The following is an 18678-nucleotide window of genomic DNA, read 5'->3' as shown; positions in this document are numbered from 1 at the left end:
CCACCCCTGCGTGGGTGAAGACAGAGATTTGAGATGACAGTACCGAGATGGATTCAGGGTAGAACAGTCAGAGTCACAAGTCAGAAGTCATTTTACCCAACATCTCGAGTACGGTCGTACGGTCCAAAGAATTGTATAAATGTAAATAAACGTTTTACACAAAACTATACGGTGTGTCAGTTCACGCGCGCCTACAGTCAAACCAGTGAAGCCTCCATTAGGCTGAGCAAACCCAGGAGCCCCATTTGGTTCCGAACAAATTCCTGGAGCCCCCATTAGGCCCCAAACACTAGGTATTGTTGGATAGAGTATTGAAAGATCTGTCAAGCGATTTATCACATGTCCTTCCTTACTACTTGAAATTTTAAACTTGAGTGTGCTCCCAACGTCAGCTTTGCAAATTCAAGCTTTAGTTTTACGCCCAACAGCAATAATTCAATACGATTTGATATTATTTCGTCCGATGTCTCCATCTTGCCTGATTCAAAAGTCAGGAGGGGGGCGGCTGTTTGCCTTCTCACTGTGTTCCATTCACTGATTTAATAAAAATTTGCGTTACAGATTTAGTATTGGGAACTTATAGCCATTATACTAAATTGCTTTCTCATATAGACTCGTAACTATTGAGTGTTTATTTGATAGCACACAATTTTTATGTCTAGTACTGTGTAGATATTCGAGTCTATTAAATTTGTATTCCATTCAATTTTTGTACATCACATAAACAAGTTCGTAAATGTAAGTACTAGAGAGGGTGAAGATCTTTCAGTCTTGAAAAGCATTTCTACAAGAATTAAAAGTTTTATATCGGTCAATATCCTAAGAGTTTTGTACAATAAAAATTATCGAATTGTTACTAGAACCAGAGTGACAAATATCATTGCAATTTGTAAATTATTCAATTTTTTCAGTTGTGTTTTTACTTATTATGTTACAGGAAATAGTTTATACTGGTTTTGTATGATTTTTTTTCTGCCGTGCAATAAATAATTATTATACCGGGTGACCCAAAATTCGCGGAACATCTCAATGGCGCGTGTTAATTCATGGTAGAAAATAATGAGAAAAATAATAAAAACATTCTATATCTTTTAGATTGTAAGAAATGGGGGCTCAAAAAATCAAAGCCATGTTGCCATACGTTTTACCTCAAATAACGTATGGCAACATGGCTTTGATTTTTCTTTCTTATTTCGATGGATACAACAAAAATGAAATATTTGCAGACTATTTGGGATACGTAGAAATATTTTTAAATGTTGCCACATTTAGTGTAACAAATAGGTCCATATCTTCTACAAAAAAAAGATTGATTTTTTAAAACATTTTTACCTGATATTTGAATGACTACTTAACGACGTATTGCTAAGTTGTTCCGAGAATTTTGGGGCACCCAGTATAAAAAAGGGGAACTTGGAAGCTCTATTAATTATATTATCATTTATTTTGCTATAGGCTCACTTTTTACACGATACAATAATCGCGGTTTCCCTTGCGGTCGCCCATTCAAATACTGACCACATCCGACATTGCTTATGATGACCGATCGAAAGATGATTGTGCTTTCATGTCTTTACGGATGTTTTTATCAAGTAATGATAATTCCTTTGAAAGCACTCTTTTTTATATTATCATCTATTTTGTTATACACCCACATTTTACACGGCATCCACGTCGGAGTTATTGTTATGTTCTGACCCACCACACACTGGGTGACACGACGTTCAGGTCGGATTAATTTATCATCATGGATAATATTATTAGTAGAACGCTAACGGATGGTGACGACAAAACCTAAGTATTTAACTTCTTCTTCATCTTCATTTATTAATCGTTTTAATTTGTCATTTTACATTTTTAGAGAATTTTCATCCCTCAAGTTTGGCTATTTTATAACGAATCTTACAAAATACCATTTTGTCTCTTAAATGTAAAACTACTTACTTTATTAAGACAAAAGGTGGACCCTTTTAGCCATAACCTTGTATACCTTCCATGGAAGGGTTGAACATGTAGTTGTTTGAAGGCCTAAGTTGTTACATTTATTATGGGTCACAATATTATATGTTGCAAACTAGCGAAGTGAGTTTAGGATTGTGGAAAACTTTGCTCAAGAAACAACAAGTAAAGGTATCGGATTTAATGATTGAAGAGTAGTACTAGTAGCAGTGATCCAGGATTTATTTTCAATGTTTACCCCCGAATAAAAAAGCACACAGTTTCCTTCAAAAACAGAATTCTACTTCATAAAGTTTCCACGTTAGATCTTTGCAATTAATCAAAATATTTACGATTCGGTGACGAGATTTTGAACTCTCATCTTGTTGGAAGTTTTAATAAAATTTGTTGTGGTCAAAAACTTTTTTAACAATATGTATTATGTAGGTACACAGAGTGTATAAGGGAATGCGGTATCCTGAATATTATTATACAATAATACAAAGTTAAGAACAACTTTAGCTTTTAGGTCTTGTTGCTTTAACTGCTGCAAACATGCCTATGAAGCGTTTTTATTTTTAATTATGAAAAATGTCAGTGATATGCCTTACAAGTAATTACCTAATAGAATTGGACAAATTAAAAGAAGATTTGTTAAAAGCATTTATTATTAATTATTATAACTTAACCCTCCACCACCTGGCGGCACGGCAATTTTGCCGGAGTACATCCACTATTACGGATAATACTATCAAGTAATAGTGCAGTGCTTATCAACATAATTACCGGCGTCTCGCCTCCACATTTTGACTTTTTTGTGTTTTATGTTCTGTGTTAATGTTAAGGAATTTCCTCACGATATGACATGAGTATAATAATATACCTTTTTGAATTTCAACCACCAATGTGTTCTCTAAGTCCAAAATTTTTAGTTTTTTAAAAGAGATTGCGGTACTATTCCCGTTGCTGAAATTATAAGTGGTACAATCGAAATTTTTTCTAAACACCAAAGATTTCTCATAGCAACGGAGAGTTGTAAATATTTATTAATTTTTTTCTGTGTTTGATTGTGTGAATTTGGAACAGCTATATCTAAAAGATATGCTTGCTTTTGTTGTTTATTTAAAATAATAATGTCTGGTCTGTTATGTTGAATGTGAATGTCAGTTAAAACTGTACGATCAAAATATAATTTGTAATTGTCATTTTCCAAACAACCTTCTGGTTTATAAATGTAATGTGGTTGTGTATCCTTTAATAAATTGAATTTAACAGCTAAATTCATGTGTATAATTTTAGCGAATATATCATTACGTTTCTTATATTCGCTTTGAGCCAAAACGGTGCAAGAAGAAATGATGTGTTCAACGGTTTCCCCTTCAGTTCCGCAAATCCTACATTTATCGATGATCGATTGTAAACCGCATATGTGTTTTTTATAATTTCTTGTATTGATAACACGATCTTGTATTGCAAATATAAAACCCTCAGTCTCAGGGTGAATATTTGATTTCTTAAGCCATGCATGAGAAGCCTGAATATTAATTTCTGGTTGTTCCAGTTCTTTAAAATATCTCCCATGTAAAGACTTGTGTTTTATATTTGCTATAGTGTCAGGTATATTTGGCTCAACAATATCTGAAATTATATTATCACTTAAATTTAAAGGTGTGTAGCCTTTATCCGCTAAAACCAAAGCATTAAAAAAAGTGTTATCACGAGCTCTATTGAGAAAATAATTTTTTAGTGAAGCAATTTGATTGTGTTGTAGAATTTCTAGATTTGAAAAACTACTACCACCACTTATTATTAATTATTATTATAATAAACAATACTAATATTGGAAACTAAAGTGATTATTTGTATTATTTTAACAATATCCAGACAAAGCACCATAGTTTGTCATTACTGAAAAATATGTTCTGTTATTGCTTTGCAACGATGTTACACTTTCAGGATTTACACGAGTTTTAAATCTCGTTATAAATCTCCAAACGGTTTAAAGTTTCTTACTTATGCCATTCACAAAATTGGATACAATAAAACATCGATTGTTCAAATCAAGGGGGACTGAGGTTGGTCGGGATAATCGATACATGAAAAGGGGATGATCAAGACTGACAAGACCAACGCGACGAGACTGCAACGGAAAGGAAATTTACATTGTAGACCTCGATAGGTAATTAATACATCTGATTACACTCAAAACTCTAACAAGCTTTGCTGCAATTTATTGGTAAAATAGTAACATTGTTTTTGTTGCACTTAATTTGCAACTTTAATTTCACTGGTTTATCGGGCAAATTATTTCACAATATTTGTCTTTAAAACTCTAACAAAACACATTAGCTTATTATCTACAACATTTTGAAATCAGTTTGTCCTAGAATTGTTGTATGTATTATTCTTGTTCGTCTGCAGAGTTATTCGGAAACAATGTCTCTCTTGAGAAAGCTGTGTCACCCAAGAAAATAAAAATGTAAGTAGAACTACTATTTTCTACTTTTTACTTTATAACAAAACTTACTCGCCTCTTTCTGTCCCATGTTCAATTATTTTTAGAGTTGGTTTTAAAGTATCAAATATCCACCTCAGTGCAATAATATGGGTTGAAGAATTAGTCGAAGGTAAAATAACAAGACCTAATTTTTTTATCGAATAAATTTTTCAATTTTACGAAAACTTTTTACTTTGACAATTTTTCGAGTTGAATTTGGGCATTTTTATTCTGGTTAGGCCAGAGAGCTTTAACTCGAGGGTTTAACCTTTGAATAAAAATGCCCAAATTCAACGAGTAAAATTGTCTAAAGCAAAAATGTTTAAGTGAAAATTGGGAAATTTATCAGATATAAAAAATTAGGTCCTGTTATTTTTGACAATACAAACTTTAACGTCAGGTAATTATTATTTATAATACAGTTATTAAAAACACAATTATTAAAAACAATTTGAGAATCTGACAGGAGTAGCATGCAATTTTAATCACTTTTGACAGATGATAGAGTAGCAGGACGTTTTAATCGCGATAAACATTTTTGATTGGATAAAAGCAAGCGCTCTGATTGGCTGAACACGCACGTTTGATGTACATATATGGGAATTAATCGTAAATAAAGCAGTTACCGAATAATATTTCTCACAATGAATGGATAGAGTTTGGTCCTAGACGATAATTGACATACTTTTGAAACTTGCTTTTTATTTTTTAGACGACAAGTTTTTTTTTCAACTTACTCAGTAAAAATCTCTTAGAAATGCATATGTGGCACATTTGTTTTTAGTGCAAGTTGACGTTTTGAGTGGCACCTTTTTTAATAGGGCGTGTTTCTAATATTAGTAGTAGAATAAAAGAATAAAGTGAGATAAAAGTGCTGCCGTCTAGGCGTCTAGACATGTCCACCCTTTCCTGGGTGCAGTATTTCTCCGCGATGTGCTTTTTACCATCGAGTTAATGCAGCGTGTGATAATTTAAGAACCGTAATGACTTCACTAAACGATTTGCCTATGAGTCTGGTCTTTTGGTTTGTCTAATGTGGCAATTAACTATTTATAACCAGTTTTGGTAGCTCGTCTCGACTCGTGATAAGTTTTCGCGGAATAATCTCAACTAGTAATTAGTTCGCAATAAATTACTTTTAATCTAGTCGCTAATTCTCTTCTGATAATCCGGATTTAACTTGTTAACGATGTATTTTAATATGAAATGAGCTGATTTAAAATTAGGGCGCAGGAAAGTAACCAAATACAGAGTTGAGATGTTAATCAATTGAGGGGAATTTGAAATGGTAGTTAGTTGATAACGTTGTTTTGATAAATTCCACTTTTATAACAGCCTTAAATGTCTTAAGTATTGAAACTGACATCTGCGGCTGTTAGGACATTTCTAGGTATGTTAATGGCTATTACAGAGTTAAAAAATATGTAATAATTTAAGTAATAGTTATTCGTGTATCAAGACCAAAAAGTTCATCTACACACAACACTTTTTCTGTTAACTGTTTAACTGTTAAATATTCATTTGTTTTCAGTCGGTTTTGTCGGTTTCGTTGTAAACTTACTAAGCAGATCAACAGATAGCGTCACGGTCAACGTCCGAAAAAGTGCGTCCGAAAAATTGCGTCCGAAAAAGTGTGTACGAGAAGGTGCGTACGAAAAGTGCGTCTGAAAAAGAGTTACTTTTCGTCCACTTGGGAGTACGTAAAATTACTTTTTTCATTAAGGGTGCCTAAAAAAACATTTTTTAAAATCTGTTTTTGCCCCTTTTGCATAGCGAAGACAAATCCTGTTGCGACCAATGAAGCCTGAGCTTCGACCGAGAATCGTGCCAATTTAAAAAGCTCGTTAACTGAATAAACAAAATTAAGCTTCGGGAAACAAATTGCTTTACAACTTCAATTAAAAGAACAAGGGAAAAACGGTGTAAAGCATTCGTACATAATAAATTAAGCCCAAGGAGGGCCCAAATATAAACAAGTTCAAAGTGAACCGGTGTTGGTCAATAAATCCAAGGAGTTTGCGAATAAATCAGTGTTTCGTCGTAACTTCAAGAACGTATGTTTAGGTAACAATGGCGGCGGCGGCGGTGGTGGCGTTTTCCTTACGCCACGCCGGATCGCTCGAGATTACAACTGGGGCTTTTATGCGATATTATAAGACAATATTTATATGATGAAAGCCTTTAAAAGCGTAATAAAACTTCCCGTTCCGTTTGTCGAGGGGAGAGTTGCAGTGGATGAGGGAGCCGGACGAGTTAAATCAACCGAAGGGACTCTCCCGGTTTTCGTCACCATTACTCCCTCCTTATTATTTACTGCTTATACGAATTTACCGCGAAATATGAGCAGTTACGTGCGAGTTACACGATTTTCTCTTTCCGACGATTTATCGCCTTTCCACGGAAAACTACAAAGAATTTTCTCTGGTACCTACTTAAATTTAATTACTCTCGGATGGGGTGCAATTTATAACTGCACTTCAAAACTAACAAACGGTTCGCTCCGAACTTACTTAATGAATCGGGTTTTATTAAAGATGAAATAAAGGAGAAAAATTCCACAGAGAAACAGACATTCGGAGAAAAAAATGTCGAGCATACACCTTGATAAATAATCCTTGTCATCGCAGCAATGAATGTAACTTTTCTTCCGCATTGAAAAATAAACTTTTTAAGCTTGTAATACTTTTACGGAGGAGACATTGTTAAAATCTTTAAGAACTCTGCATAAATCTCTTTAGGTCATTGTTGATAAATCATTGTTTTTTCAAGTAACTCGCTTGAAAAGTTGTTTCTTTATCTTTGTATAAAAATATCAAACACTGGACCATTTCCAATTTAATGATTACTTACATCTATCTCAAACTTGGAAAAACTTTAAAATGTAATTAAAAACAGATTTAATTTATGAATTGCGTAATTAAACACATATTGTGCTTGAACGAAATGTCTCATTTAAATTAATCACGAAGTTGCCGGTGTAGAAATGTGATGTGTTGAAAATAACGGATGTTCAAGTGAAAAGTTCATCAAGTTGGCTATGACTTTTTGGTGAAAGACTATCACGGTTTACAGATCACGGATCAGCTGCTTAAATCTAACCTCACTTTTTCTTCAACGCCAACTTTGAGGAGAAATGAACACCCGATATAAAATCATCAAAGATAAACTTATGATATGATCAATCACCGATGGCTGAATATATTTTGTTGTTATCAGTGTTATCACTATAATTGCCTCTGCTTACATTTTTTCATGACGTTTCTAACGCCAACTATTTTTTCAAGTTCATTTTAATTAACCTTCTTTCTGTTTTTATATTTGCAAACCCGGCCCTGTATAACGCAATCGTCAATTTCACGCAGAATTTTTTATTCACAACGCCTAAATCGATCAAGACTTCGGCACATTCAAAATGCAATTCATTGTAAATATTTAAGATACTCCGTCGATCCATGAATAAATTATGAAGTAATATCGCAGGATCGTGTGTATGCAGGGCACATTTTTCGATCTCGTGCGAAATTCGCTGTTTACACCGATCCTCCCTCTCGTTTTAATTGTATCAACAAGTGTAAGAGGAAAGTTTGTAATTAAATTTCCATTGTGAAAGAGCGCAATCCCCGGAATAAAGAGTGTTACTGCACAAGTAATTTGATAAGGTATTCGCTGGCGCATAAATCAAAAGAATTCGTTTTACACCGCTGAAAATCTCGGCGGTTTAATAAAGTTGGCTTTTTAACGATTTAAGTGCTTCCCATTCGCATAAAACTATTTCGCTTAATTTGTAACGGCAACTAGTTAGGATTCTGTCTGTTTCCACCCTTTCGGTTACGTTTTGCGTCGAACAACCCCCTGTGGCATTGCATTACATCTGCTTAATACACTCAAGGTATTTTTGTTTGTAAGCCCGTGCGAGCTTTTAAGTAGCTTTTTCCAAACAACTTTTCAACAAAAGTAAACCTGAACTCGAACGACAACACCCAGAGAGGGTTTCATTCCTTAACGCGTATATGTATTTAAAGTGATGCGATTTGTTTTTTTTTTTTGTCAGACGAAAACCTATATTTTCGATAAATTATGACAAAGTCTGGATCACTAAGAACATTAAATTGATACTGTTTATTGTCCAGCAATCCGAATCCGTATTGAATTTTTAGGATAGTATATCTTCTATTCTTCTCGATAATCTTCTGAACAAGAGGCTAAGAACAAGATGTACATTTTACAAAAAAAAAAAAAAAATGAAATGAAATTATTATGTTCTCCAGTAGAATGTTACTATTTTTGCGCTTTAGGTTCCACTATACTGTGTAAATCATTCAACCACTTGGTCACAAATTCTTTTTAATAGATTTTTTTAATTGAATTTTCTGATACAACTACAGAGTGATCAACAAGGACTGAAGCTGTTGGCAACAATGACAACATGATGAAAATTTCAGTGAAGTTGGTAGCATTACATTTTCAGTTGTCAATTTTGACGGACAAATTTAAACTTCAAAATCAAGTGTCATTTTTGTATCAATTTATTAATGAAAATGGTTTTTACACTAGAGCAAGACATTTTTATTGGTATGGCGTACTTTCGGACTGGAAATTTTGATGCTGCTAACGGTTGGCAGTATTCCACGGAGCACGGACGATACATTGCACCAATTTCAACAAATGTTCCCCGAGCCAGTTGGTACTTTGGGCGGCGCGGTAGCTTAGTCGCGTTTAGGCAGCATTGCACGAGATTGGTGCAACGTTACCTACAAACAGGTGATGTGAAAAAGGCAAAACCTACTGGCAGAAGATGTAGTTGAGAATGTTCGAGGTAGAATGGAACAAAACCCTCGAAAGTCAGTGCGAAAGCTTTCACTCCAAACAGGCGTGATTCTTATGTAAAACACAGGCATCCAAAGTTCTTTGTTGGGCACGTTTAATGCAGGGCCTAATAATCCTTACCATTAAAAATCACGTCATTCCTTTTCCTTACTTTACAGGCTTGTCATATGGAAGTTGCCTAACCATTTTAAAGAAGAAATTAAAGTTCCAACCTTACAAATTTTCCCGGATCTAATCCCTGCATCCCGCAGACTTTCAACTCGAAAATAATAACGCATAAAACATGTTTCTGTTTCTCAGGAGGGGCATGCGGGCACGGCCTGTCGCTTTTATGAATATCGAAACAGTGGGCCATTATTAAGTACCGCTAATTACATTTTATACTGTTTTTGGTCGTTTTGTACGTATCGTGTTTTAAAACTACCAACTCGTAAAATAACCTAAATTTTTTGACATTCACAACTTGCAGCGGGTGCCAACACTGACGCACAAAAAAATTTCATATTTTGGGAATATTTTGCTGTCATTTGCTGCCAACAGTTTCAGTCCTTGTTGATCACGCTGTAGAATATTTTGTGTGCAAACATCTAGGTTTGGTCGATTTACCAAGTGCGAATACCTTCTTTTTCATTCAACAAACTACTGCACAATGTACATATAACTTTATTTTGCCCTACGGGCTTTAAAGAATTCCTTTACATAACGGGTGTTTTTTTTAATTTGGCGTCGAAGTAGGCGTTGAACTGTCGATTGTGAACGCACTATACAGGTTACGGATCACGGATCAGCTGTTTAAATCTTACGCTTTTACACTAGTGGTGCGCTCTCAATCAACTCTCCAACGCCTACTTCGACGCCAAATTTAAAAAAACACCCTTTATATACAATTTTGTCTAAAGAAAACTTACAATTCCAATTTTTTTTTTTAATTAAACTAACATTTTTTCTTTCTATTCCCCACCCCTCTCCTTCTCTATCCTTTCCCCCCTCTTCCATACCTCTTTCATCCATCCTATATCTCTTCCATCTTCGCTCATTATTTCTCCCCGTTCCTTTCCCATCCTCTCTCTCATTTCGCCGCATCCGCTCCACATGTGCTCAATTGCCTCTCTCTCCTCACGGCACATCTGAATCTCGCCATCATTTTTCTTTTTTTCGCGCTTTCTTTCCCCAGGTCCACTGGAATATCCTCTGTCACGCACCTCTCATACTCCCTGTTGTACCTCGATTCAATGATTTTCTCCCCTCTCTCTTGCTTGTCCGTATCTCTGTCCCTCTCCACTTCCTCACTGGCATACCCATTCCTCCTGCAGTACTTCTTTCTCTCCTTCTCATCCGCGTTCTTTTTCTTTTCTCTATAGCACTCAGTCAGTATCCTGCACTTTTCCCTTCCGCCCATTCTTTCCCGCTTTCATTCTCAGCTTGCTCCTCTCCCACTCTTCCCTCACTATGTACTCTGGTGTTTCTCTCTCCACTCCTAGCACCCATCTCAAATATTTCTCTTGCACTCTCTCCACCTCCTCCTGTTCCTTCCATCCCCAGATCTCTGCTCCGTACATCAGCACGCTCTGTACCATGCTTTCGAATATCATCATTCTCCTCCCGAACTCACCTTCCCACTTTCTCTCTCCTATTCCCCAAACGCATCCAACTACCTTTTTCGCCTTCCCCACTACCTCACTCACTTGCGCCTTGTCTGTGGCTCTCAAATTGAAGATGTAGCCCAAGTACTTAAACTCGTTCACTCTTTCTATCTTGCTTTCTTCCCACTTCCACTCACTCTCCTCATTCTTTCTCTTTCTCTTGTTGAACACTATCATTTTCGTCTTGTCTACATTCACTTCCAGCTTTTTCTTCTTCACGTTCTAGGCTCCTCACCATTACTTTCATCTCTCTCTCACTCTTTGCCAAAATCACCATGCATCCCTCTTCTACCCCCTTTTCTTTTCGTTTTTCTTCAATCCCCAACTTCACCCCTGTTATTATTCCCCCTACAGCTCTTCCTCTTTTTCATTCTCTTTTTGCCCAATGTCCTTCCCATTTGTACTTTTTCGGTAGCGTCTTTTCTATTTTTTCCCAGCTCCTTTCCTCCACCCAAGTCTCCCCCAGACCCATTACCTCGAATTGTGGTACGTAGTCCCAAAATTCTTCCCCTCTTTTACTTAATCCCGTTACGTTCCAATACAGGGTGATTCTGAAATAAGTTTGGAAAAAAAAACTCGGTAATTGGTGATGATGAGAAGAAGTCATGGACAAAAAAATTTTCATATAAAAGTATTTTCGTTTTCGAGATACAAATGATTGAAAATTTGGTCAAAATTGCTAGTACGCTGCTGAGTGATTACCTTATCTTGGTAGTTTAGCAACAATAATAATCAAAGGTGTCCGTCAGTCACAAACGTAGCCTTACTCCTCTCGATCATTTCCATAGAAACATTTACAAAGCAGTGTGATTGCACCTACGACTTTATCGTGGAGTTGATGTAACAATGGTTGCTAATGAAGTGAACAAATTCGGACAAATTTTCCCTATTCATAGGCGTTGGAAAGACAAGGAAATAGGGTAATTTCCATCCTTTTGATTTCACTTTCAAAAGTCATTTACGCAGAATTATTTTGTGTCAAGGTTACTCCACTTTTTTTTCCAAACTTATTTCGGAATCACCCTGTATAGTACTTTTGCTCCTTCCCTCCCTTTCGTACCTTATTTCTCTTGTTCCCCTTTGTGCTTTCTTTCCGTTTTTCTTTTTTTTTTTGTCCATCTACCTTCTTCCTTATCCTTTGTCCATTTCCGTTGTCTCCTTTTCCTCCATTCCATCTAACTGCCTCTACTGAAAAACCTCTAGTCTCCTCTTTTCTTTATTCCATTTCCTCTGTACCCCCTCTGTGGTTATTTTCATGTACCCCACTTTTGCATCTTACCCTTTTCTTTTTTCTTCTCTAGCGATGGCTCGTAATTTTTTCTTTCTTGCTTTGTGAGGTCGTTGCCAATAAATATTTTCTCTGTTGCCCTATTTCCTCTCAGTTTTCCTTTCTGTTTCAACACCTTTTCTTTCCCACTCCACTCTTCCATTTCTACTAGTATTTGGTCCTTGTTTATGTTGTAGCAATCTTTGACTTTAGCTTCCTCTATGTTCTCTTTTATAAACTTTTCTACGTCGTCTCTGCTCTGCTGCTTGCTCTTTCCTTCCTCTCTCCATCCCGTTATCACTATGTTATTTTTTCTTCTTCTTCTTTCGTCATTTTCCATTTTCATTTCCAGCCGTGCTACTCTCTCAGACATGCTGTTTTTCTCTTTCTCCCATTTCTTTTCTTTATTCTTAAATTCTTCCCTTAGTCGTTCTATTTCTCCCTTAACTTCTTGGTTCTTTTTTCTCAGCTCCATTATTTCCTCTGTAATTTCCCTTTTCATTTCCTCCAGCTTTTCCAATATCTCTTCCATTTCCCTGCCTGCTTTCTTCTCCACTTCCGTCGACCTTGCGGTTTTTTTTTACTTGCCCCAAATACCTCCTCCTCCCCCTCCTCTTCTTGTCTTCCTGTCTTTCCTTGTTGTTATTGATATTGTTATTTGGGTTTTTAAAATTCCCTTGAAACCTTTTTAGAACTGCTGGAATAGAAACTTTGCTCCCTTCGCTTTTTAGGTGTCGATGATCACTTTATATTTGTACACGGCAGCAAGTACTTCGTAAAAATGCCAAATTATTAATTCGCTGGAAAACCGGATATGGTGTTTGTCTACGGTGAAGCAGTAACGCGTCCAGAGCAGTAGCTCTTCATCGATTATCGATTTCCCACTCGACAAGCCCCTGACGTGTGTTTGTTCCCTGTTGTATTGCAGGATCTTCGTGATTCCTTCCTTCGTGGTTCCTTCCGCGTGCACACAGCACACATGGGTCCCACACAAAGTGACCGAAAGCTCGACGCTGACGAAGATGTGTTGGAGTCTGTCGCAGCAACTCCAGGGTTCCTTCTGCAGCACAATGAAAATAATAGATTTGTCAAAACCTGGATGGCAACTGACGAAATTAGCTGGCGCACATTATTTGGACTTTTTAAGAAATGGACTAGAAGATCTTTTCGAGGACGTACACCTGATGGTAAGGTGCGATACGTGGTATTTAGTTGATGGTGCGCTCCAAATTATGCAATAATTGTGAGGGAATGGTTAGGTGAAGATTTTCCAGATAAATGGATTGGAAGAAGTAGATAAATACCATGGCCTCCTCGTTCACCGGATTTAAATCCTTGTGATTTTTTCGTATGGGGCCATATAAAACAATTGGTGTACGCGAAACCTGTAAACAGTGAAAAAAACTTCGTCTTCGTGTATTGTATTTTTACCCCTAATAGAAATATTGACTAAAATCATAAATCACACCAACAAAGAAACAGTTTACAATCCACTTACAGGACATATACTTACACTTGCAGGTAAGAAACCGGTAATTTTTGCCCGTTGGGTGCCACCAAATATTTGGCTGAGGATATTTAACACCCCACCATAAATTACCGGATGGGGTGCTTTAAGATCTGTTTCTTTGTTGGTGTCATTTATGATTTTAGTCAATATTTACCACTATACTATAAAACTGTAGAAGATGCGGCCCGAATAATTCGCGAAATGTCATTTAGCATGACATTTATGCGTAAATCATTTTGGGTATTTTCAACAATTATTATAAGTAATTGTGTTGTTTACCTTTGTTGTATATCGGGTGTCCCAGAACTCGCGCGTCAGCCGTAAACCACAAATTCTGTTCTTCCATCTGATATAGGATTTTCAAGATTTTTTTCCTTAAACCATTTAGTTTTTAAATTACAGCAATTTTAAGATAGTCAATCACAGAAGAATGATTAGTAAAGTGTATCAGGTGAATTATTCCGCGTACTGTTGTTACCAGGTAACAAAATTAATGTTAAAAAGTCAATATTTGTCTGGTCAACTATGCAAACGTTTTATACTAACGTCAAAGTGACATTAATTAGTACATTTGAAAAGTGTCGATTTTTGGACAGCAACACAGTAAGAAATATTCACTCCCGAAGAAAACATCGAAATGATGATAATCTACGGGGAAAGTGACAGGAATTCTAAAGCGGCAGCAAGGTTGTATTGTGAACGCGTTCCACATCGTCGGCATCCTAGTTCGGACGTATTTTTACGTTCCCGATAGAAAACGAGTTGGTGGTGTTGACAGCACGGTTCGCACTCCTGATACGGAAGGAGTCGTACTTCAATCATTTACGGAAGATGGAACGAGAAGTATTAGAAATGTGGCCGACATCCTGAATCAATCAAAAAATACTGTTCAAAACATTTTAAAAGGTAACCACATGCACCCGAATCATTACACCAAAGTTCAACGTCTCTTATCCGAAGATTATGCACCTTGATTGGAACTCCAGGAACACGAAGAGAATACAAGCTTTCTTGCAAATGTGTTACTTACGGATGAATCCTATTTTTGCCACAAAGGGACTTTTAATAGTCACAATATTCACGTATGGCCAGGAGAAAATCCTCAATTTGAACATTTACTTTAAAATAGTATATTATATATTGAGGGAGAGAAATGCATGATTTTTCCTAAGGTGCAGTTTGTAGCCAGAGGGCGAAGCCCGAGGGCTACAAAGCACCGAGGGAAAAATGAGCATTCTCTCCAGAAGTATATATACTATTTTTTTCACGGTAGGGAGTAGAAACAGCACAAAAATCTCAAATTTTAAGAATAAAAAAATGATGACAAATGAGTTGTCATCTTTCGATGAATTTAATGGAATTAGTAGTTGCCTTGACAACACAATTAGATTTTTGTCACAACAGTCAAAAAAAATGAAAACTCCCATTAGATTTTTGTCACAACTGTCAAAAAAATGAAAACTCCCTAGGGAGCATATTTGCTCCCTAGGGAGAAAATGCTCTGCTTCTGTCACGATGTTGACATCCGAAAAGTTGATTTCTACTCCCGATCGTGAAAAAATGTACTTTTTCTAATTCCGTTGTAAAATGTCGAATTTTATGTTGTCGTTTTGAATGTCAAAATGACGTTCTTTTTTGCACTAATGCGTTTTGATTGTCACTTTTTTGCATTAATGCGAAAAAAAGGTGTCAAATTCAATTAAGAATAATTAAGTGGATGATTTATTATATATATTTACAGTACAATTATGTAAATGTGAAATATGGAAACCTTCTGTTAATGATGATGACAAGTTAAGTTCGTCTGAAATTTGATTGTTTGACGATACAGCAGACATCTCATGATAACTATCAACCGATAAGTAATTATTTTTCTCTGGGATTTGACCACTTGAAGACGTAGCATCATGTGTTTTCAATTTTTTGAAAGATAAGGCTTTACTGGTGGTGTTGTCTTTGCCTAAAATCATTTGAGCGATCTTCTTCTTATTTTGTATTGATGCGTCAACGTAACCCTTGGCAACATTGGTCGATTTCCACCCCCCAAGACGTTTCAAAATCGACGTATCTGCTCCGGATTCAGCTAATAATGTAGCCGAACTACGGCGGAAAGCGTGACCGGTGTATTCTTCGGGATTCTTCAAACCAAGGAAAGTGGCTATTTGTTTTGGAGCGCCGCCAATAGTATTTATTCCAACAAGGTGGGCAATGCATTTTCCAAGTCTATAACCAACAAAAAAATCTCTGGTGCCGTGTATTTTTAGATCGCAATGAAGAATATCTTCGAAAGACTTCTAATAAATTTAATCCACTAACATTTCCCGGAGTTATGGTAAATTCTCGTGGTACTTTTGTTTTAGTTTCAAGGATCTGAATCTTCAGGAATTCTCCCATATCTTCTATGTCTTTTATAGACAACTGAAGTAGTTCTTGCCTACGGCAGGCTCCTGATATACCGACAATTAGTAAAACCTGAAAAAGATGATTATTTTGTAATGTAATTCTTCTCTAATAATTTTTTTCTTGTACCTTTAACATTAAATATGTTTCATCGTTGGCTTCATTTAAAAATGCATGGACTTCATCCTTGGTAAAAACCTTCGATTTCTTCCCGCGATAGCCTTCACTCTGTCTCTTCAAGAATGCAATCAAATTGTTGAATTTGCTAATATCTACCTTTTTATTCAAATAAATGGTTGTTCTTAGTTTTGAATACTCGCTCCACATTGTTGATGGTTTCAACAATTTAGACCTTTGCATGAAATAAGCTAACATTACTTTTTCGGATATGCATTCCAACTTCCTCAAACCCAACCACTGGTCGAAGCGTTGATAACTTAACTCATAAACAGCTCGCGACTTCGCTGGTAACAAGGTCGAAATAGCAGCTTCCGCTGCAGCTTCAATATCTGCACCCACACTTTCTTCGGAATCACTCATTTGGGGGACCAAATTGATACCAAATTGTGATTTTGTGGATTTTTTTTCTGTTTACATATTGTCATAGTAAAGCGAAACATAAATTCCTTGACAAATTCAATGGTAGAATGATTTAATTAGGTACTTACTAAAATTTAAATATTTCTTGTTTTTTTTAACAATTTTATGAGGAATTAGAAAAAATCTTGTATGTGATTCGTTGCAAAACCGAGTGTTTTTCGCATTCGACGTGTTGCCCAACTCACTTCGTTCGTTGGGACAATTTTCACGTCTCATGCGAAAAACACTCTCATTTTGCAACTAACTACATAAATAGCTATTTCGTTTGATGCTGTTTTCGTTTTCTGTTAAATGTCAAAGTGACAGAATTTAATAAAAGTTGTCCAAACATTTCATCACAGTTTTTTAGCAGCAACATCTAAAGTCATTTCCTCGGAAACGCAAACACTTAGTAGAGTTACCTTCAGGAAGGCGTGTATGATTGGTTATCTTAAAATCGTTTTCATTTCAAAACTAACATGCTTTTGGTGTTTTTTGTTGTAGAATCCTTGTCGGATTAAATATTAAAATTAGCAGTTAACGGCTGACGCGCGAGTTCTGGGACACCCTGTATAACAAATCCTTCAAAATGTAAAGATTGTGTAGCAGGTCAAAGTGCCACTATTCGTTTTGGCCGGGGTAGGAGGCCAAGAGGTCCTACTTATGCTCGCGGGACAATAAGATCGCTGTTCGAAGATCAGGAACAAGCAACACAACGCACGGCATATGACGTCGCGACGCGCCCACCCTGCCGTAACCTTTTTTGGGGACGCTCATTTCGAAATAATTCAGTTTGTTTGTGCCGTCAGTCAATTCATTTTGAGTTTATCGGTTCAGGGTTCATTTTTGTTTATCGGATCACTTTCAGTTTTATTTCGGTTTCGCTTTCAGTTTCACTTTCGGTTTTCGTTTGTTTCTTTCGCGGTTTCTTTAGAGTTTTCATTGTAGAGTCTTTGTGCCAGCCAGTTTTGGGGCGGCTGGAATCACACATGTTAGCCCCTAAATTTTAGGCTGAGGTGGCCTCACGCCTCTAGGCTGTCTAGCTGCGGCCTATCTATTCATCGTTCGCTTTTTTCTTCTTTCTCCTTTCCTTTTCCTTCAATCCTTCCTCTTCTTCTTCTCAGCTCGGGTAACCGTACGGCAAAGTTAATTCCGATTCCCTTTTGTTCCCGTGACTTGCCGGAAAGTTATCTTCTTCTCTTCTTTTCCCTAACCTTCTTCCTTCATCCTTGTGGTGTCCAACCTTTTGAGATCCTGCGGGAAATTGCCGTCAACATCTATCGTGTGTTACGCGTGGACTCACCGACACATTACCGCTTCGACATCCGGATTTTTCGATCGGTGAAGTCCAACGTAAACAAACCGGCGCCATGTTCGACCATCTGTCATTTAGCGTGCAAGCGTAGGATCGCCGGAAGTTGTCATCAAGATGCGCGGTCAGTACAATAACCGGGACGCCTTATCGCCCAACGGAATAAGGTCCAGATCTTTCGGGTTGATCTCCTAGAGCCGGGGGTAGCCAAAAAAAAAAACCGATCGCGAGCGGAAATTAAAGAGGACTCGGTCGGCGACCGCCGAGCGGGCGGCAGGTGCCGCAAGTCGCGAGCTGCGAATCACGTGCGTGGCGTTCGGGATCCGCAATCATCCCTGTGGGTGGATTGCCGAACGCCATGGCGCTTATCGTCCGGCGCTGCCAGCCTTCGGGGCCGTCGAGGAGCCCGAAGATTTACCGTTTTACCGTTTACCGTTTTGCCGTGGTCGAGAAACCCCTCGTCATCTAGCGAGATAGAGGTAATTATCCTTCATTAGCGAATTCACTTCACTAATTTTCGTCCGTTAGGGGTAGTTCGAGCCAGATTACCGTTACCGTACCGCGAAGGAGAACCGGAAAGTCCTCCTTCGAATTATCGAGAAGCAACCCCTTTCAGCGGAAAGGTAATTACCGAATCGATTGAGTTTCGCAACACTAACGACAATTCGTTAGGGGTTGTTCTTTAGGGTCAGCCGGACCAGTCAT

The 18678-nt window shown here is 37.1% G+C and overlaps 4 long non-coding RNA genes across 4 annotated transcripts in view; all 4 read right to left on the bottom strand.

Annotated features, from left to right (window-relative positions):
• LOC138125374 (uncharacterized) overlaps positions 1-18678 on the bottom strand; it is a 228420-nt gene that overhangs the window by 38443 nt on the left and 171299 nt on the right. The window lies entirely within an intron of this gene.
• LOC138127204 (uncharacterized) lies at positions 8939-9792 on the bottom strand. Its single transcript, XR_011158143.1, has 2 exons — positions 9383-9792; positions 8939-9186 (listed from the first exon to the last, which is right to left on the bottom strand). It is a non-coding gene; the product is annotated as an uncharacterized lncRNA (long non-coding RNA).
• LOC138125373 (uncharacterized) lies at positions 15377-16618 on the bottom strand. The gene is made up of 2 exons (XR_011157431.1): positions 16212-16618; positions 15377-16154 (listed from the first exon to the last, which is right to left on the bottom strand). It is a non-coding gene; the product is annotated as an uncharacterized lncRNA (long non-coding RNA).
• On the bottom strand, positions 17437-18056 carry LOC138125372 (uncharacterized). The gene is made up of 2 exons (XR_011157430.1): positions 17969-18056; positions 17437-17915 (listed from the first exon to the last, which is right to left on the bottom strand). It is a non-coding gene; the product is annotated as an uncharacterized lncRNA (long non-coding RNA).

Source organism: Tenebrio molitor, chromosome 3 (assembly GCF_963966145.1).
Source record: "Tenebrio molitor chromosome 3, icTenMoli1.1, whole genome shotgun sequence".
NCBI lineage: Eukaryota > Metazoa > Arthropoda > Insecta > Coleoptera > Tenebrionidae > Tenebrio > Tenebrio molitor.
Note: the sequence above shows the minus strand (reverse complement) of the source record. Positions and strands in the feature narration are given on the sequence as shown.